The sequence below is a fragment of the Pongo abelii genome, chromosome 3 (assembly GCF_028885655.2).
Source record: "Pongo abelii isolate AG06213 chromosome 3, NHGRI_mPonAbe1-v2.0_pri, whole genome shotgun sequence".
Taxonomy (NCBI): Eukaryota; Metazoa; Chordata; class Mammalia; order Primates; family Hominidae; genus Pongo; species Pongo abelii.
This window is the reverse complement of record NC_071988.2, coordinates 14,302,568-14,323,827: the sequence shown is the minus strand read 5'-3', so window position 1 is coordinate 14,323,827 and position 21,260 is coordinate 14,302,568. Positions and strand designations below refer to the sequence as shown.

The 21,260-nt window shown below is 40.7% G+C and overlaps 1 long non-coding RNA gene across 2 annotated transcripts in view; it reads left to right on the top strand.

The window, feature by feature from the left end:
* The window catches only part of LOC129058917 (uncharacterized), a 45,759-nt gene extending 34,665 nt beyond the window's left edge, over positions 1-11,094 (top strand). For both annotated transcript variants that reach the window (XR_010139605.1, XR_008524360.2), the window contains 2 exons: positions 9,814-9,896; positions 10,743-11,094. This is a non-coding gene — a long non-coding RNA (uncharacterized LOC129058917). The remainder of the gene's footprint in view (positions 1-9,813; positions 9,897-10,742) is intronic.
* Positions 11,095-21,260: the final 10,166 nt, after the last annotated feature.

The window sequence follows — 21,260 nt, the reverse complement described above, 5'->3', positions numbered from 1 at the left end:
CCTACCTTGTTTATACAGAGGTAGATTAAAGTTTCCTTTAAACTTTGAAGCAAAACTGGATTAGAGTCCAGCCTCTACCTGTTATCATCCACATGACCTGAGAAACACACTTGGTCTCTCTGAGCCTCAGTTTCCTCATCATGAAAAAGGAAATTATATTGCTTGATTGAGGCCAGGAAAAAACATGTGAGAAACGGCTTCTTCACGGAACATCTGAGCATTGCTGGTAACCATGGTAGAGGGAAAAGAGAGCTCAGAAGGGCCGGCAATCAACAGCTCAGCTTGGAAGCCACCGGCATCACTTTTGAGGCAGCTCGTTGGTCAGCACTAGTCACATGACTTTGCTCAGCCCCAGGGTTCAGACAGTGCCTGGAAGGCGGAGACTTGACAATATTTGGCGAGAATAATTAATGACTAGTTTATAGGACGGTTGTGAGGATGAAATGAGGCAATACCTGTAACACTTTAGAGTAGTGCCTGACACAGAGTAAGTGCTCAACAGTATTTATTAAATAAACTCCTTCCCAGAGGACACCCCTGTGGGCCACAAAAGACAGGCGCTGGGCTGGTTGTGCTAAGGCATGGTCGAAGAGTCGAGCCTAGTGTTGCTTCTTTGGGGTCTGTGGTCCTGATATGGGGCGCTGGAGCTAACTGGAATGAAACCTTCACTTTACTATGCCCCAAAGTCCTCTCCCAGTGCAATGAAAGCATTAGGGAGCATGATATCTGGGGCATCTCTCAAAAAGGAAGCAGTTCAGGATCCAAATAGTTAGGTTCCTAGGGGAGGATATGAATGTTTGGGGAATTTGCAAAAGAAGCAGCAGAGCAAATCAGAGGTCAGAGCTCTCCTCAAACAGAGGGAGCCCGTATGAATGACTAGCTGTTCACATTTCTACAGGTTTGCAGTGAAACTCTTGTCCAGAGAAGGCTAAATTCTGTATTCCTAAGCAGATTATGGACCATAGCATCACAGGGTGGGCACCGTGTGTCACTTGACCTGGCTGTCTCTCCAAGGGAACTTATTCTTTGGCCAATTTTTTCTTTCAGTGAATAATCTATTTGATTTCAAAAGTATTATTAACTGGGTTTGTGTATTTAGGTTATCAACTTTTTCCCCTTGAGAATAACTTCTCTGCATTGTATGAAATCATGTGAATGTTGATTAAGGGAGGCTGGCTGTGCATGTAAATCCTGATGGAGGGAATGGGGTGTTGATCCCAAAGGGAAAGGCCCTATGAAATTCCATTTTCATTAACTGAGAAACTGCTGTGTGCCAGGCACTGTTCTAGGAGCTGGGGATCTGGCAGGGATTAAAACAGCTCTTGTGCCTTAGTCTTCCTGGAAGTGATGAAAGGATTGGGAGACCCAGCCTGCATGTTGAAGCCCATGAATGCCTGTGGCATTCTATTTACATACCAAAGACAGCAGTCTGTTAAATTCAAATTTGGCTAGAAGTTTGAGATTCTAACATAACTATGATAAATCAGGAACCTCTCTGAGCTTTTAAATGAAAAAGATTCATCATTTGTTTGTCTTTTTGCTATTGGGCAAACGGTTACCAACCACCCACCTTGTAGCAAAGTCTCTTCTGGGCTTGGGATATAGTGATGCACAAAGTAAACAAGCTTCTGTTCACCTGGAGTGAGTGTTCCAGAGGACGGAGGCAGAACATAAAGCAGAAGTGAACAAAGACCATATTCCACTAATTCTTTGATGTGCATCTTGAAAACTTTTAATTTGGAAATAATTTTAAACTTACAGAAAAGTTGCAATAATAATAGAACTAGAAAATGTATGCATGGATACTTACACATATACATACACAGAATGTATCCTGGTACGTGCTTAACAACCAGATCTTCAAAACAAAAATGGTCTTACTTTACAGTATTTACTAATTTCCAGAATTTGAACCCAGATGACTTGGGAGGGAATTAACTTCAATCTTCTTTCAAATGATGCTTCCCACTGCCCAGGAGACAGGTGCTGCTATATTTCATCTGTAGAATAATAATGGTAAAATGTAAACTAATTAGGAAGCTTTGAGTTTTGAGTATTTTTTACTTTATTTTTAATATCATTTATTTAATTTTACATTTATATAATTTAATTTTAATAAGGTGATGTTGAACATCTGGTGCACAAAATGCTGGGAAATTAAAAATCTGCTCTCTTGAATCAGAATGGCTGTTTCTAGCGCACCATGGGCACACGTATGTATGTATGCAAGCACGCCTATACATGCATGGACACACATGTACACATTATGGAAATTATGAGCTTACACTGATTGTAACCTCCAATTTTAATCTAGACAGTTGTTTCTTTCCTTCCCTCACTCCATATTTGAGCATTCCTTCTTCCTTAGTGAGAACCCTGGATCTCAACAAAATCAGCGACACATTGTTCATTTGCTCAGTCCTATCACACATCTGAAACACTTCCCCCAGGCCACTGGGAGAAACAAACCTACTAAATGGAATGCATTTTTCCCCTAATCCTCAATCTCACTGAAGACCGAGAGTCCACAGTGGAATACTGTGCCCGTTACTTGAATTAGTAATCAACCCCCATTTGTGTGGTTTTTACATTCATTTTAAATATAACTGGGTTTATTTATTTTAGTTTGTTTTTTATTTTAGGTTTTCTTTCCTCTTTCTCATCCTTTGTTTATTTTGTTTTATTTTAAACAAGTAGAACATAAACATGCTTCTGAAAATCAAATCCATACAAAAAGGCGTACTCAGAACAATGCCACTCACTCCTGCATTCCTTCCATTCTATTGTCCTCCCTCAACTTCAGTATTCTCTGCCTTATCCTTCCTGTGCTTCTTTTTGTAAAGATAATAGATATGTGGGCCGGGTGTGGTGGCTCACACCTGTAATTCCAGCACTTTGGGAGGCCAAGGCGGGTGGATCAGTTGAGGCAAGGAGTTCAAAATCAACCTGGCCAACATACTGAAACCCTGTCTCTACTAAAAAAAAAAAAAATACAAAATAATTAGCTGGGCATGGTGCCGGGCATGGTGGCAAGTGCCTGTAATCCCAGCTACTCAGAAGGTGAGGCAGGAGACTCGCTTGAATCCATGACGCAGAGGTTGCAGTGAGCGGAGATGATGCCATTGCACTCCAGCCTGGGCCACACAGTGAGACTCTGCCTAAAAAAAAAAAGATATATGTTTATTTTCTTACTTCCTTTTCATTTTTTACACAAAATAATGCACTCTACAGACTTTTTTGTTTTCCTCTTTGCTTTTATCACTAAGTAGCTTCTGGAAATCCCTCCATATCACTTCACAGACTCTTTCTCGTCTTTTTATCCAGCTGCACAATACTCCACTGGGTGTGTGCACTATAATTTATTTAACCAATGTCCAGTATTTGAACATTAAAGTCATTTCTAATATTTTCAGTTATCAATAAACCAATAAATAACCATGTGCATGTGTATTTTCATCTTGTTGAAAGTGTATATTTAGGGTAATTTCTTAGATGTGAGATTGCTGAGCCAATGGATAAATGCTTTATATGTTAGAGATTGCCAAATTCCCCAGTATAGGGATTGTGTCATTTTACATTCCCACTGGCAATGGCTAAGAGTATCTGCTTCACCACATACTCATATCGTTGAGCTTTGGAATGCCTGTCCATATCAGGGTTGAGAAATGCTATTTCAGTGTGGCTTTAATTTGCATTTTTAATGAATGAAATTGGACATCTTTTTTTTATTATTATTATACTTTACGTTTTAGGATACATGTGCACAACGTGCAGGTTTGTTACATATGTATACATGTGCCATGCTGGTGGAATGCAATTGGACATCATTTTATACATTTAGGGCCATTTTTATATCTCTTTGTGTTAGTTGTTAGATGAACTTTTTAAACATTTTTAACATCTTGAAAATGGAAAGCAATATTTATGCTGTCATAATTTAATTGGTGGCATTTTACCATTACAGAACATAATGATGTCTTTTACAAGCTACAGAATCTTGGACTTGATAAAATATGGCAAATAAGTAAGAAAAAATGCCAGTTTGTAATAAGGCTTGAGGAAGTAAACAAGATGGTGCAAGTGAAAGGAGTCAGTACACAGGTGTGCGGATGCCTTCTTTATCCTTCAGTAGGTTGTCTTCACTGTCAGAGTGAAGTGGAGAAGCACAGCCAATTGTTTGAATCACTCAGGCACCAAATTGTCCAACAATCCAAACATCTTTTCTTGATTCCGTTAGGTGTGTAGAGCAGTTGGGGCAACTATTCTGTGCATAATGACAGAGACTCAGTTATTTGCTTAATGAAAATAATTTATTGCATTTGAATTACTTTGATAATTATAATTCTCTGTATCATTTTAGTATACTTTAAGCAGTTAAAAGAAAAAAAAAATTGGCTTTGAAATCTGGAAGTTTGGGATTTGAGCTAAACCCCTGCTTTCTTCCAGCTCTGTGAGCTTGGGAAATCCACATGGTCCATGTGAGCCTCAGTTTCCTTATCTGGAAAACAGAGCTGGCAATTGTAGGACTGAGGAGAGAATGCAATGTGTCAGACAAACCTTTTATTTTATTTTATTTTATTTTTTATTTATATTTTTTTAAATTTTATTATTATTATACTTTAAGTTTTAGGGTACATGTGCACAATGTACAGGTTAGTTACATATGTATACATGTGCCATGCTGGTGTGCTGCACCCATTAACTCGTCATTTAGCATTAGGTATATCTCCTAATGCTATCCCTCCTCCCTCCCCCCACCCCACGACAGTCCCCAGAGTGTGATGTTCCCCTTCCTGTGTCCATGTGTTCTCATTGTTCAGTTCCCACCTATGAGAGAGAATATGCGATGTTTGGTTTCTTGTTCTTGCAATAGTTTACTGAGAATGATGATTTCCAATTTCATCCATGTCCCTGCAAAAGACATGAACTCATCATTTTTTATGGCTGCATAGTATTTCATGGTGTATATGTGCCACATTTTCTTAATCCAGTCTATCATTGTTGGACATTTGGGTTGGTTCCAAGTCTTTGCTATTGTGAATAGTGCCACAATAAACATACGTGTGCATGTGCCTTTATAGCAGCATGATTTATAATCCTTTGGGTATATACCCAGTAATGGGATGGCTGGGTCAAATGGTATTTCTAGTTCTAGATCCCTGCGGAATCACCACACTGACTTCCACAATGGTTGAACTAGTTTACAGTCCCACCAACAGTGTAAAAGTGTGCCTATTTCTCCACATCCTCTCCAGCACCTGTTGTTTCCTGACTTTTTAATGATTGCCATTCTAACTGGTGTGAGATGGTATCTCATTGTGGTTTTGATTTGCATTTCTCTGATGGCCAGTGATGGTGAGCATTTTTTCATGTGTTTTTTGGCTGCATAAATGTCTTCTTTTGAGAAGTGTCTGTTCATGTCCTTTGCCCACTTTTTGATGGGGTTGTTTGTTTTTTTCTTGTAAATTTGTTTGAGTTCATTTTAGATTCTGGATATTAGCCCTTTGTCAGATGAGTAGGTGGCGAAAATTTTCTCCCATTTTGTGGGTTGCCTGTTAACTCTGATGGTAGTTTCTTTTGCTGTGCAGAAGCTCTTTAGTTTAATTAGATCCCATTTGTCAATTTTGGCTTTTGTTGCCATTGCTTTTGGTGTTTTAGACATGAAGTCCTTGCCCATGCCTATGTCCTGAATGGTAATGCCTAGGTTTTCTTCTAGGGTTTTGATGGTTTTAGGTCTAATGTTTAAATCTTGAATCCACCTTGAATTAATTTTTATATAAGGTGTAAGGAAGGGATCCAGTTTCAGCTTTCTACATATGGCTAGCCAGTTTTCCCAGCACCATATATTAAATAGGGAATCCTTTCCCCATTGCTTGTTTTTCTCAGGTTTGTCAAAGATCAGATAGTTGTAGATATGTGGTGTTATTTCTGAGAGCTCTGTTCTGTTCCATTGATCTAAATCTCTGTTTTGGTACCGGTACCATGCTGTTTTGGCTACTGTAGCCTTGTAGTATAGTTTGAAGTCAGGTAGCATGATGCCTCCAGCTTTGTTCTTTTGGCTTTGGATTGACTTGGCGATGCGGGCTCTTTTTTGGTTCCATATGAACTTTAAAGTAGTTTTTTCCAATTCTGTGAAGAAAGTTATTGGTAGCTTGATGGGGATGGCATTGAATCTATAAATTACCTTCGGCAGTATGGCCATTTTCACGATATTGATTCTTCCTACCCATGAGCATGGAATGTTCTTCCATTTGTTTGTATCCTCTTTTATTTCATTGAGCAGTGGTTTGTAGTTCTGCTTGAAGAGGTCCTTCACATCCCTTGTAAATTGGATTCCTAGGTATTTTATTCTCTTTGAAGCAATTGTGAATGGGAGTTCACTCATGATTTGGCTCACTGTTTGTCTGTTACTGGTGTATAAGAATGCTTGTGATTTTTGTACATTGATTTTGTATCCTGAGACTTTGCTGAAATTGCTTATCAGCTTAAGGAGATTTTGGGCTGAGACAATGGGGTTTTCTAGATATACAATCATGTCATCTGCAAACAGGGACAATTTGACTTCCTCTTTTCCTAATTGAATACCCTTTATTTCCTTCTCCTGCCTAATTGCCCTGGCCAGAACTTCCAACACTATGTTGAATAGGAGTGGTGAGAGAGGGCATCCCTGTCTTGTGCCAGTTTTCAAAGGGAATGCTTCCAGTTTTTGCCCATTCAGTATGATATTGGCTGTGGGTTTGTCATAGATAGCATTTATTATTTTGAGATACGTCCCATCAATATCTAATTTATTGAGAGTTTTTAGCATGAAGGGTTGTTGAATTTTGTCAAAGGCCTTTTCTGCATCTATTGAGATAATCATGTGGTTTTTGTCTTTGGTTCTGTTTATATGCTGAATTACATTTATTGATTTGCGTATGTTGAACCAGCCTTGCATCCCAGGAATGAAGCCCACTTGATCATGGTGGATAAGCTTTTTGATGTGCTGCTGGATTCGGTTTGCCAGTATTTTATTGAGGATTTTTGCATCAATGTTCATCAAGGATATTGGCCTAAAATTCTCTTTTTTGGTTGTGTCTCTGCCCAGCTTTGGTATCAGGATGATGCTGGCCTCATAAAATGAGTTAGGGAGGATTCCTTCTTTTTCTATTGATTGGAATAGTTTCAGAAGGAATGGTACCAGTTCCTCCTTGTACCTCTGATAGAATTCAGCTGTGAATCCATCTGGTCCTGGACTCTTTTTGGTTACTAAGCTATTGATTATTGCCACAATTTCAGAGCCTGTTATTGGTCTATTCAGAGATTCAACTTCTTCCTGGTTTAGTCTTGGGAGGGTGTATGTGTCGAGGAATTTATCCATTTCTTCTAGATTTGGCAACATATAATGGGAATAGGAGAACAAATATTTCCAGGTGAAATGTCATACCCTTGGTTCAAGATGGTTAAAAATCAAAACTCAATGTCTATAGATGGATGAGTGGCTAAAGAACATGTGGTATATAATACAATAAAATATTATTGAGCCTTCAAAACGAATAAAATTTTGAAACATGATACAAAGTGGATAAACCCCGAAGATATTATGCTAAGTAAAAAAGCCAGACACAAAAGGATAAATACTGTATGATTCCACTCATATGCGATACTTAGAATAGCCAAATTCATAGAGACAGAAAGTAGAATAGTGGTTGCCAGGAGCTGAGGGGAAGGTGAAATGGGGAATTATTGTTGAATGAGTGCGGCGTTTCATCTGGGGATGAGGAAAACATTCTGGAGATGAATGGTAATGATGGTTGCATGGCAATATGAATATGCTTATTGTCACTGAATGGTACATTTAGAAATGATTAAATCAGTACATTTTATGTTGGGTGTATTTTACCACAATAAAAACAATTAAAATTCAGTGCTGAATTACTTCCCTTCTCTGATTTTCAGTTATCTTATCAAAATGGGGGATGAGAGAATGGCTGGGCTGTCAGATTAGCAGGGAAAGATTAGGAGTGTCTGGCCTGCTTCTGAGTTGCTCATTGTCTTATTGGAAATATGAGCTTCCCCCCATCCCACCTGCACCCGGGTGTCTAATTCAGTGGGATTCAGATATGGTCAGGATCCTCCAGGTTTAATAAGCTGCTCAGGTACATTCTTAGCAGCAGGAGAGGCTAATTCATTAGAAGAATGAGACACTTTAACAAGGACTTCAGGAGCTGAAATAATTAATGGAGCTCACTAAATTCCTGTATTCACCCCAAGCCTCCTCCTTCTGGAAGAAACATCTTTAGATGTCGTAAAAAAAAAAAAAAAAAAAAAAAAAAAGTTCAAAGCTGATGAAATTCAACCCAAATAGAAAGTCAAAGGGCTTAAATAAAATATGTCTAGGCTGATTTCCTGCCCTGAGACAGATTTTATTAATCTATTTTTTCTTCTTTATCTTTCAATGTTTCTCTCATATACTTTGCATATTTTCCTCCTGAAGTTTTCGGCTTTAACTTCAAACTTAGCTTTTTGAGAAATACCGCCATGTACAATATTGATCTTTGTCTTTTTAGTCCCTTTTATCAAAGAAAGAATGTAATTTTTGACTAGGTGTTAATCTGCAGATTAAAAAGGATTTCAAATTGTCTTTAGAGAAAATGTCCAGAATATTCATTACTGGAAGAAAGAAAGAACACCAAACTTACAGACTTCCAAAAGTTACTTAAAAAAAATCTGCCTACACTTCAGAACTCCAAAGTTGTCTCGCTGGTTTGTATTAAAACACTTAATAAAAATCACTACTATAAGTGCTTCCATGGTCCACAGTGGGTAATCAAAGCAAGCTGCCCATCCTATAAGAACTTCCTTCTTTATTTTACGTAATGTAACATGGTCTGGCCCTTCCTTGTCTATAAACAAGGCTAATGAGGTCAGCCTGGGCGTAAAAATTCCAAAGGTACTGCTAATTCACTCATTCATCACTGCAAAATCAGGAGAACTCATTTATTAAGAGTGTAAATGACTCTTGGAAAGGTAGGCTGTGATATAATTGTTTATACTAGTCAGTGTATATGAAATAAATTTTTCTCAAGGGCAGTTGGAGAGGGAGCTGGGAAAATGTAGAGGGTTAAGAGTGTCAGTTTTGGACACAAATTTTGCTTCAATTCTGGCTCTGCCTTTACAAAGTGTGTGATTTTAATAAAACTACTCAGCCTCTTTGTAAAAGATAGATAGTAATCCATATTATTAGCTCTGCAGCTGGTGCCTGAGGTACAAAAGGTAGATAATATTCTCTATATCAATAATAATACAAATAATAACAACTAGTATTTTAACAGCAAATCTTTATATGGCCCCTACTCGATGCTACGTGCTGTTTGAAGTGCTTCGTATTTAATAATCAAATTCCCTCTGCAGCCCTATGAGGGCTGTTCAGCTCTTGTCACTATCTCACAGATAGAGAAACTGAGGCACAGTATGGAAATTAAGTAGTGTCACTAGAATGGAAGCTCTCTAAGGGTAAGGACTTTTCTTGATGTTCTGTTTTCTTCACTGTTGTGGCCCCAATCCCTAGAACAGTGCTTGGTACCTAGTAGAGGTTTAATAAAGCTCATTGAATAAATGCACGCTCACACATGTAGTACAGTGCCTGTCTCAAATAAGATGGCAAATAATTGGCTAGCCTCATCCATCCTAATATCTATTATGCTTTGGTTATTTGCTTATTGGGTGGTTCACCATGTACCATGCATAAAACCAAGTGTTTTACATTTATTAACTCATTTAATTCCCACTGTAATTCTGTACAAGCATACAATTATTTCTTCCATTTCATAGATGTGAAGACTGAGACCATGAAAGATTCTTACTTACCCAAGATCACACTCTTAATAAGAGACACAGTCAGGACTCAAAATCAGGTCTGTTTGATATCAAAGTTTATGTTTTCCATCACTGTACAGTAATGCTGTATAAGGTTCATATATTTGAAATCTGAAATCGAAAGAGAGGTTAACAGAGACAAATACAGCTAAGCATTTATGAGAGAAAATACTTAGCTATTTTTTAATTTGACAGCATCTTATTCTCTTCTTTTTATTGTTGTAGCTCAGTTCTGATTTTAGTGCCCTATGAAAATCCGTTCAATGACTACACAGGACACCTGGCATAATGTCTGGAATCCTAATCATGGTGTTCAAGGCTCTTCACAAAGTAGCCACAGCTCACTGGCATGTTGTCAGTGGTCAATGGGTATTTGTTGAGTAAATATACCTATTTTACCAACTAATTTCTCTGTTTCTCCACATGCAGACAAGGTGAATTTAGACATGCCTTGGAAGTGTTTCTTAAACCTTGCATCCCTTATGGTGACCAGGACTGACCTTGGGAACAGCAGGCTTTTAATTGGCATTTGCTGAAAAAAATGACAAATTGAAAAACTGTCAATATTCAAATGTATTCTGATAGTAATCAAGTTCATTCATTTATTAATTTATTCAGCATTTACTGAAACACTACTATACTTCAAAGTCTATGTTTCATGGTAGAAATAAAGAGATGAATAAAATATTAGCCTTAAAATCTACTGGCTTAGAGTCATTATGGGGAAATATTAGCTAAATAACATATTTTAAAAAATGGAAAAAATTTAAATATGGATAAATCCATTTAAAAAATCATGGGAGAAACACTGTATATACTGTTACATATTTCAGTAATTAGAGTATTTCTTCATAAAATATCCTCCTAACACTGTACTTTTAAAGTACTTTATAGGCAAGAACTCATTAATTATCAGAATCGTTGGATCAAGGCTGTCCCGAGAGCATTTCCAATTCAGAAAACTCTGCTGATGGTACTTGCAACTACACAAAAGAGAGGAATTGCAACAAGACTGAATATGTTGGTGAAATATCTTCCAGAGAGTATGGTATATTCTTCCCTGTCTGAACCATCCATTCAAACAGCTATCCATCCATCCATCCATCCATCCATCTATCCATCCATCCATCTCTCCACCCATCTGTCCGTACATCCATTCATCCATCCATTATTTTATAAAGCAGGAGACTGATGCCAGGAAAAGTGAAATGAACAATGTTTGTCATATAGTGAAGATGCAATAAACATTGGCTATTACTATTACTATTATTATTCACTTATTTGTTGTCTTAGTCTATTTGGTCTGCTATAACAAAATGCCTTAGACTAAGTAATTTATAAATAATAGAAATTTATTTCTCACAGTTCTGGAGGCTGAGAAATGCAAGAACAAGTCATCAGCAGATTCCGTGTCTGGTGAAGGCTCACTCTGTGTTCCATAGATGGTACTCTTTGCTGCATCCTCATCCTTCCATCCTGGTGGAAATGAGGAACATTGTGCCCTCACATGGGGAAAGAGGCACTTTTCCTTCTATCTTTTTTATAAAGACACTAATCCATTCATGAGGGTGAAATACTCATAACTTAATCACTTCCCCAAAGTCTCCTGCTCTTAATACTATCACCTTAGGGGATTAACATTCAACACATGAATTTTTAGGAAACACTTGGTGAACATTTACTGAGCACTGCTGATTACTGTGCTAAGCCCTGGGGATTCAGAAATTCTCCCAGAGCTGGGGAGGCAGACATACAAACAACTTATTGCTAGTAGAATGATAAGTACAACAAAAGAGGCACTTGCATTAAACAAAGAGCATCTGGAAGACTTAAGGCCTTTTACTTCTAGGAAACAGTAGACTCATTTGTTTTCTAATAAGTCTACCAGAGATATATAATTTAATAGAAAGAATGCAGGCTTTGGAGCCAGAAAGGTTTATGCTTGTCCTTTATTGCTCCTGTGATCTTTGGCCTCAGTTTCTTCATCTCAGATATGGGAGCTATCATCACTATAGTGATGGCAACAGACCCTCCCTCAATGGGTTACTGTCAAGATCAAATGGAACAAAGTAGGCAAACATATCCTTGGGAACTGTGGCCTACAGTAGGTGCTCAATAAAGGTTACCTCCCTCCTGTCAGTGTACTCATCACTAATCAATTAGTCTCAGGAGACTTTGGTCATACACAATGTCTAAAAGAATAGAGTGTATGTTCCCTAATAATCTTGTGTATTAGTCTGTTTTGATGCTGCTGATGAAGACATACCTGAGACTGGGAAGAGAACGAAGTTTAATTGGACTTACAGTTCCACATGGCTTGGGAGGCCTCAGAATCATGGTGGGAGGTGAAAGGCACTTCTTAAATGGTGGCAGCAAGAGAAAATGAGAAGAAGCAAAAGCAGAAATCCTTGATAAACCCATCAGACCTCGTGAGGCTTATTCACTATCATGAGAATAGCACAGGAAAGACCAGTCCCCATGATTTAATTACCTCCCCGTGGGTCCCTCCCACAATACATGGGAATTCTAGGAGATACAATTCAAGTTGAGATTTGGGTGGGGACACAGCCAAACCATATCATTCTGCCCCTGGCCCCTCCAAATCTCATGTCCTCATATTTCAAAACCATTCATGCCTTCCCAACAGTCCCTCAAAGTCTTAACTCATTTGAGCATTAACCCAAAAGTCCACAGTGCAAAGTCTCATCTGAGACAAGGCAAGTCCCTTCCACCTGAGAGCCTGTAAAATCAAAAGCAAGCTAGTTACTTCCTAGATACAATGGGGATGCAGGTATTAGGTAAATACAGCCATTCCAAATGGGAGAAATTGACCAAAACAAAGGGGTTACAGGCCCCATGCAAGTATGAAATCCAGTGGGGCAGTCAAATTTTAAAACTCCAAAATGATCTCCTTTTACTCCAGGTCTCACATCCAGGCCACACTGATGCAAGAGGTGGGTTCCCATAGTCTTGGGCAGCTCCAACTTCTGCCTTTGTAGGGTACAGCCTCCTTCCTGGCTGCTTTCATGGGCTGGTGTGAAATGTCTGTGGCATTTCCATGTGCGTGGTGGAAGCTGTTGGTGGATCTACTGTTCTGGGGTCTGGAGGACGGTGGCCCTCTTCTCACAGCTCCACTAAGCAGCACCCCAGTAGGAACTCCGTGTGGGGTCTCTGATCCCACATTTCCCTTCTGCACTGCCTTAGCAGAGGTTCTCCCTGAGGGCCCCACCCCTGCAGCAAACTTTTGCCTGGACAGCCAGGCATTTCCACACATCTTCTGAAATCTAGATGGAAGTTCCCAAACCTCAACTCTTGACTTCTGGGCACCTGAAGGCTCAACACCACGTGGAAGCTGCCAAGGCTTGGGGCTTCCACCCTCTGAAGACACAGCCTGAGATCTATCTTGGCCCTTTGAGCCATGGCTGGGGCAGCTGGGGCACAGGGCACCAAGTCCCTAGGCTGCACACAGCATGGGGACCTTGGGTCTGGCCCACAAAACCACTTTTTCCCCCCAGGCTTCTGGGCCTGTGATGGGAGGGTCTGCCATGAAGACCTCTGACATGGCCCAGAGACATTTTCCCCATGGTCTTGGGGATTAACATTAGGCTTCTTGCTACTTATGCAAATTTCTGCAGCTGGCTTAAATTTCTCTTCAAAAAAATGGGTTTTCTTTTCTGCTGCATCATCAGGCCATAGATTTTCTGAACCTTTATGCTCTGTTTTCCTTTTAAAATCGAATACTTTTAACAGCACCCAAGTCATCTTTTGAATGCTTTGCTGCTTAGAAATTTCTTCCACCAGACACCCTAAATCATCTTTCTCAAGTTCAAAGTTTCACAAATCTCTAGGGCAGGGGCAAAATGCTGCCAGTCTCTTTGCTAAAACATAACAAGAGTCATCTTTGCTCCAGTTCGCAACAAGTTCTTTATCTCCTTCTGAGACCATCTCAGCCTGGATTATATTGTCATATTGCCATTAGCATTATGCGCAAAGCCATTCAACAAGTCTCTAGAGAGTTCCAAACTTTCCCACATTTTCCTGTCTTCTTCTGAGCCCTTCAAACTGTTCCAGTCTCTGCCTGTTACTCAATTCCGAAGTTACTTCCACATTTTTGGGTATCTTTCCAGCAACGCCCCACTCTACTGGTACTGATTTATTGTATTAGTCTCTTTTCACACTGTTAATCAAGACATACCTGAGACTGGGAAGGAAAATAGGTTTAATTGGACTTACAGTTCCACATGACTGGGAAGTCCTCAGAATCATGGTGGGAGGCGAAAGGCATTTCTTAGATGGCAGCAGCAAGAGAAAATAAGAAGAAGGAGCAAAAGCAGAAACACCTGAAAAACCCCTCAGAAATCATGAGACTTATTCACTATTACAAGAATAGCACAGGAAAGAATGGCCTCCATGATTCAATTACCTAGGTCCATCCCACAACTCATGGGAATTCTGGAAGATACAATTCAAGTTGAAGTTTGGTGGGGACACAGCCAAACCATATCATCTGGTGAATTCACCAGATTTAGCTGTGACTGATATGGTTTTGCTCTGTGTCCTTACCCAAATTTCATCTCAAATTGTAATCCCCACATGTTGTGGGAGGGGCCCAATGGGAGGTGATTGGATCACGGGAGTGGTTTCCCCCATGCTGTTCTCTTGATAGTGTGGAAGTTCTCATGAGATCTGATGCTAATGGTTTTAAAATGGCAGTTTCCCCTGTGCGTTATCTCTCTCTCCTGATACCATGTGAAGAAAGTGCCTGCTGCCCCTTCACCTTCTGCCTGATTATAAGTTTCCTGAGGCCTCCCCAGCCATGCAAAACTGTGAGTCAATTAAGCCTCCTTTGTTTATAAATTACCCAGTCTCAGGTAGTATCTTTACAGCAGTGTGAAAATAGACTAATACACAGAACTGGTACGAGAAGTGGGGCACTGCTTTAAAGATAACCTGAAAATGTGGAGGTAACTTTGGAACTTGGTAACAGACAGAGGCTGGTAGAGTTTGGAGGGCTCAGAAGAAGACAGGAAAATGTGGGAAAGTTTGGAACTTCCTAGAGACTTGTTGAAAGGTTTTGACCAAAATGCTGATAGTGATATGGACATCGAATTCCAGGCTGAGGTAGTCTTAGATGGAGAAGAGGAACTTATTGGGAACCTGAGTAAAGGTCACTCACCTATAGTTTAACATAGAGACTGGCAGCGTTTTGGTCCTGCCCTAGAGATCTGTAGAATTTGAACTTGAGAGAGATGATTTAGGATATCTGGCAGAGGAAATTTCTAAGCAGCAGAGCACTCAAGATGTGATCTTGCTTACTCTGAAAGTGTTCAGTTGTATGCATTCATGAAGAGATGATTTGAAATTGGAGCTTATGTGTAAAAGGGAAGCAGAGCATAAAGGTTTGAAAAAACTGCAGCCTGACCATGAAGTAGAAAAGAAAAACTCATTTTCTGGGGAGAAATTCAAGTCAGCTGAAGAAATTTGCATAAGTAATGAGAAGCTGAATGTTAGTCTCCAAGACAGTAGGGAAAATATCTCCAGGGCATGTCAGAGATCTTCACAGCAGCCCCTGCCATCACAGGCACAGAGGCTTAGGAGGGAAAATGTTTTCATGGGCCAGGCCCAGGGCCCCCCTGTTCCCTGCAGCCTGGGGACTTTGTACCCTGCATCCCAGACACTCCAACTCCAGCCATGGCTAAAAAGGGACAGGGTACAGCTCGGGCCATTCCTTCAGAGGGTGCAAGCCAAAAACCTTGGCAACTTTTATGTGGTGTTGGGCCTGCAAGTGCACAGAAGACAAGAGTTGAGGGTTGGCATCCTCTGCCTGGATTTCAGAGTGTGTATGGAAATGCCTGAATGTCTAGGCAGAAGTCTGCTGCAGGGGTGGAGAACTCAGGGAGAACCTCTACTAGGGCAGTGCAGTGGGGAAATATGGGGTGGAAGCCCTCACACACAGTCCCCACGGGAGCACTGCTTAGTGGAGCTGTGAGAAGAGGCCACTGTCCTCCAGACCCCAGAATGCTAGATCCACCAACAGCTAGCGCTGTACACTTGGAAAAACTGCAGGCACTCAACATGAGTGCATTAAAGCAGCCACAGGAGCTGTACCCTGCCGAGCCACAGAAGTGGAGCTGCCCAACTTCTTGGGATCCTACTCCTTGTATCAGTGTGTCCTGAATGTACAACATAGAGTCAAAAGAGATCATTTTGGAACTTTAAGGTTTAATGACTTTTCTGCCAGGTTTTGGACTTGCATGGGGCCTGTGGCTCCTTTGTTTTGGCCAATTTCTCCCATTTGTAATGGGAACACATTCACCCAATGCCTGTATCCCCATTCTATCTTGGAAGTAACTAACTTGTTTTTGATTCTATGGGCTCATAGGTGAAAGGGACTTACCTTGTCTCAGATGAGACTTTGGACTTGGACTTTTGGGTTAATGCTACAATGAGTTAAGATTTTGGAGGACTGTTGGGAAGACATGATTGATTTTGAATGTGAATAGGACTTGAGATTTGGGAGGAGTCGGGGCAGAATGATATGGTTTGGGTCTGTGTCCCCACCCAAATCTCATCTCAAATTGTAATCCCCATGTATAGAGGGAGAGACCTGGTATGATTAGATCATGGGGCAGTTTCCTTCATGCTGTTCTCATGATAGTGAGGAAGCTCTTATGAGATCTGATGGTTTTAAAAATGGCAGTTTCCTCTGCACTCTCTCTCTCTCCTGCCATCATGTAAAGAAGGTACCTGCTTCCCATTCACCTTCCACCATGATTGTAAGTTTCCTGAGGCCTCCCCAGCCATGTGAAACTGAGTCAATTAAGCCTTTTTTCTTGTAAATTACCCAGTTTCAGCTTCTATCTTTATAGCCGTGTGAAAACAGACTAATACAGTGACTCACTTTCATTATTTCCAAAGACCAAAGTGCTCCCTTCTCCCACCAAGTTCCAATCCCCTCTGTTAATATGCAGACTAGGCAGAAGTAGTGGAACTTTGGGGAAGGTAGCCACAGAAGATTTCTAATAAAGCTTTGAGGGATGGCAGAATCGTTCCTTAGTAGGGATGTTCAGCCTCCTAGAGAGACTATTTTGAAAGAGAAAAAACTTATGGTTGTGCAAAAGCTGGTGAGCTTACTAACAAATCTATCATGTTGAGAAGGTTTCACTTTGCCAACTTCATAATTGTATCTGTGAACCCAGGCAAGTTCCTTATTCTCACCAAGTCTTAGTTTTCCCACACTTGTTGAGAGGGATTTAGTTTAAAATCGATGATTTTCAAACTGTAAGGCAGACTCCTCAGGTTTCAAAGAGATGCCTCAGAGTTAACTCTAGAACTGATGGTAGAGGGATGAGGCAAGGTAGGGCTCTGGGGTCCCACATCATTTTCCTAATTGAGAAGCTCCACTTTCATGTTTTTGCTATATACTGTGCTTCTGAGATGATTAAAAAAACAAATTTCTGGCGAACATGTTTGAATGCCATTGGATGAGATAATCTTCAAGTTGTTGTCTAGCTCTTGGCTTGAGAAATTCTGCTACCAGTGTAAACAGATACTAACTGCAGGAAAGTAATCAGCCAGTGCAACTACTTTTGGTATCATTTTTAGATGTGGAGCACTGTACATCTCAAACTTGAAAGTGCTTCCGAATTGGAGCACCATACATCTCAAACTTGAATGTGCTTCCGAATTGGAGCACTGTACATCTCAAACTTAAATGTGCTTCCAAATTGGAGCACTGTACATCTCAAACTTGAATGTGCTTCCGAATCATCTGTAGCTCTGCTTAACAGGCCGGTTCTAAGGTTCTAAGTCAGCCGGCTTCTTGTCATTTCTTGTTTCCTAATGAGCTACTGCATGCTGCTACGGCTGCTGGGTCCATGGACCATCCTGGGTAGCAAGAAGGTAGAGAGCACTCAGCTCGCTGAGATGAAGAAACCATGGTTTCAGGAAAGTTTCCAGAAAGAATTCTAGCAAAAAGTGTTCTCTTGTCAACTTTCAGTGAATCGAACAAGACTCCCAGTTCCCATATCTGGAGTAAGTTCAGTTAATCTAAGTTCCATTTTAATCTCTGGGAGGACTCACTGAGGGAATGTGTTGGTTTTCTATGGCTGCTTCAACAAATTCTCACAAACTTAGTGGCTTAAACAACATAAATTTGTTATTCTATATTTTACAGTTTAATGGTTCAACACAAGTCCCACTTGGCTAAAATCAAGGTGTTGGCAGAACTGCATTTCATTCTGGAAGCTTGGGGTTTGGCGTTCATTTTCTTGCCTATCTAGATTCTTGAGGTCATCTCCCTTCCTTAGCTAACAGTTTCTTTTCTCCATCTTCAAAGCCAGCTGCGACTGTTTGAGTTTTTGCATTGTATCACTCCCAAGGACCCTTGTGATTACATTGGGCCAATCCAGAAAATCCAGGATCATCCATCTTCCCATCTCAAGGTCCTTAATTTAATCACATCTGCAAAGTCTCTTTTACGATGTAAAGTTCCATATTCTTAAGTATTGGGGATTGGAGTGTGGAAACCTTGGGGACCATTGTTTTGCCTGACTCCTTGAGTGATAACATATGAAGTGTTGATGAGTTGCCAGGAGAAATTGAGAAGAAATGATAAAGATCCAGGTGTGAGAGGAAATAGTGACAGCTGGACTTGAAAGAAATGGAGGGTTTGGATATTCATGGCTGTAAAGTGATTGACAGATCTGGGTCAGTAGAGCAAAGTAAGAAAGCTGTTTAGAGTGGGGTGGGGAAATCCAAGCTGGAGGCCAAAGCTCTGGACTGCTTTGAGATGGATGGGGGAGAAGACACAGGACTCCTGAAGGACAAACCTTCTCAGATGGAATGGGAAAGTGGTTGCAGGTGTGAGGGAGAGAGAGTATCAGGGAAAGGACATAACTGCATTTGGCTCAATGCAGTTTTTTGAAGGGTTTTAATGGACTCCTTCAAGAAAAGAGGGTTGTCTGTCCACTCGCCTTCATCAGGGAGGCCCCAACCAGTAAATCATAATAACCAAAGTGCAAAAGGGGAGAGAAGGCTTTGGCCAAGGAGGTCTCTGTGGTCACTTTAAAACTGAAAACTAATGATAGAAATAGAGATTGGAATTTAAAAGAAGAGTGTGCAGGAATAAAATTCATTTTGACATGAAATTGCAGATGGAATGCTAACCAAGTACAGATTTCTATCTTAACAGATATGGGAGGAAGAGCTTCACTAAATTAGGACTGTGTGGAGCCCCTTAAAGGGCCAGGTTGTCAGTTTAAGCTTTTCCCATTACTATTACTGTTACTGTGTGGGTGTTGATTACGAACAACAGCCATACAGTAACTGCGCAGCCAAGTGTTGTAGACTGGGGATGGACCTGGTTGTCAGTTTCATCACTCACCAGCTATGTGAACTTCCTCAAGGCATTAAATCTCTCAGAGCTTCAGTTCTTGACTGAACAGTGGGGATAATAATTTCTAACTCACATGGCTATTGTGGGGATTAATTAGGTTAAATGAGAGAACATACATAAAGAGCCTATCACATTATTTTACATAGAACACAGGACAGTTGACACATAATCAGAGCATGACCACTCTTTCTTATATAATCACACTTTCCCTTTTTAAAACTTATTTTTAAAGAGACAGGGTCTCGCTCTGTCGCCCGGGCTGGGATGCAGTGTTGCAATCAGAGCTCACCGTAACCTTGAACTCTTGGGCTCAGCGATCCTCCTGCCTCACCCTCTCGAGTAGCTATGGCTGCTGGTGCCTGCTGTCATGACTGGATAATTATTTTTATTTTTGTAGAGACAGTCTTGCTATGTTGACCATGCTGGTCTCAAACTCCTGGCCTCAAGTGATCTTCCCACCTAGAACTCCCAAAGCACTGGCATGTTCTTTCTGGATTCTTTCATCCTGTGCTTGTTCTGGTAACAAGGTCCTGGTAACAGTTTCTGTATCCTGGGGTAATGCAGTTTATGTTAGTGCGATGTATGGCCCATCTCCAGGTTGCTCAGTATAATGCAGAATCATCTGGTGAAAAGTCTGCAGGGGCTCCCTCTTGCTTTCAGGTTGGAAATACAAACTCCTCAGCCTGTTATACAAGACCCACCATGCCTACCTGCAGCCTCCTTTTCCTACTCACAACTCGCCAAACACCCACTACTCCCTGGATATAAACCTTTGACTCAAGCCCAGATAATAAATTTCTGTTGGGATCACCTCTGGCTCCAACCTCCTTCCTGCCCTTGTCAGTGGTTTTCGCTTTTGGTCACATGTTGGCCTCTGCCTGGAATGTCTTCTCTCCTCTGCAAGTCATTCAATGTGTGATATGGCCTGCAATAAGGGGAGAAGGGGAAAAGGAGAGTCATTGATGAAATCAGTAATGGAAGAGAAAACGTTGTGTCTATGTGTGATATGCTGGTGAGGGGGTGGGTAGGATAGGGAAGGGCAGCTGGTGGAGTTGAGAAGAAAGAGAAAGAACAGCTTCAGGAAGCAGGAAATTGTTATTCTAAAGCCAGCCTGGAAAACCTTCATGCCAGAAGGTGGAGAGGTTGAGTGGAGATGGGTGAGATACTGATGATCCACCATTTTAAGGCCAATAAAAAGAGATGGAAAAGGATAGGAGAAGCATCTGGGTTGCTTAAGATGGCTGCACTGTCTGCTATCCCCTGGCCCCCTGCCTCCTCAGCCTGTCTCATTCCTTACCACTCCCTATTCCATGTTCCCTGCCAGTAACACACAACTGCCTGTGGTCTACCCTTGACCTTGTTACCCAATCCCTGTGTTCTTTGCTTCTTTGATTTACTTATGCTTTTTTCCTCAGCCTGGAATGCCCTCTCCCTGCTTTGTGAATCCCTCATCCTTTAAAATGCAGCTCTGTCCTTCCTCTGGGAAGCCTTGTTCAATGGATCCTGCTTTGCTTTCCCCTTCCCTCACCCGAGCCTCTCCTGTCTCTCTGCTAGGTCACTGCTCTTCATGCTTCTGCTATTATATGCCTCCTGTTTTCTGCATTCCACTTACTCACTTGTTTGCTCTATGACTGTAGATTGTCAAGTACAGGAACTGTGGTCTGCTCATCTGTAAATACTCAGTGCCTAGCCTGTCATGTGGTAGATACTCAGTAATTTTTATTAAATCAAATTGAATATCTTAGGAAGATTTGTTGACGTGGCAAAATGTAAAGCCATAATGTAAAAATCTAAGAATGACAGTGAATTTATTACATAAAAGGAATGGAGGTAAACAGTACAATGAGTATAATAGATATTGTCACACAGACCAATGTGAAGGTTTTAATGAACACCATGTGAGAGCTCCAACATATTCAGAAGCTATAAGCCAAGTATAATTGCTGAGGATTTTGTGAAAAGGAAGCTCTCATAAGTAGAGTCTAAAAATATTGACATTTCACCC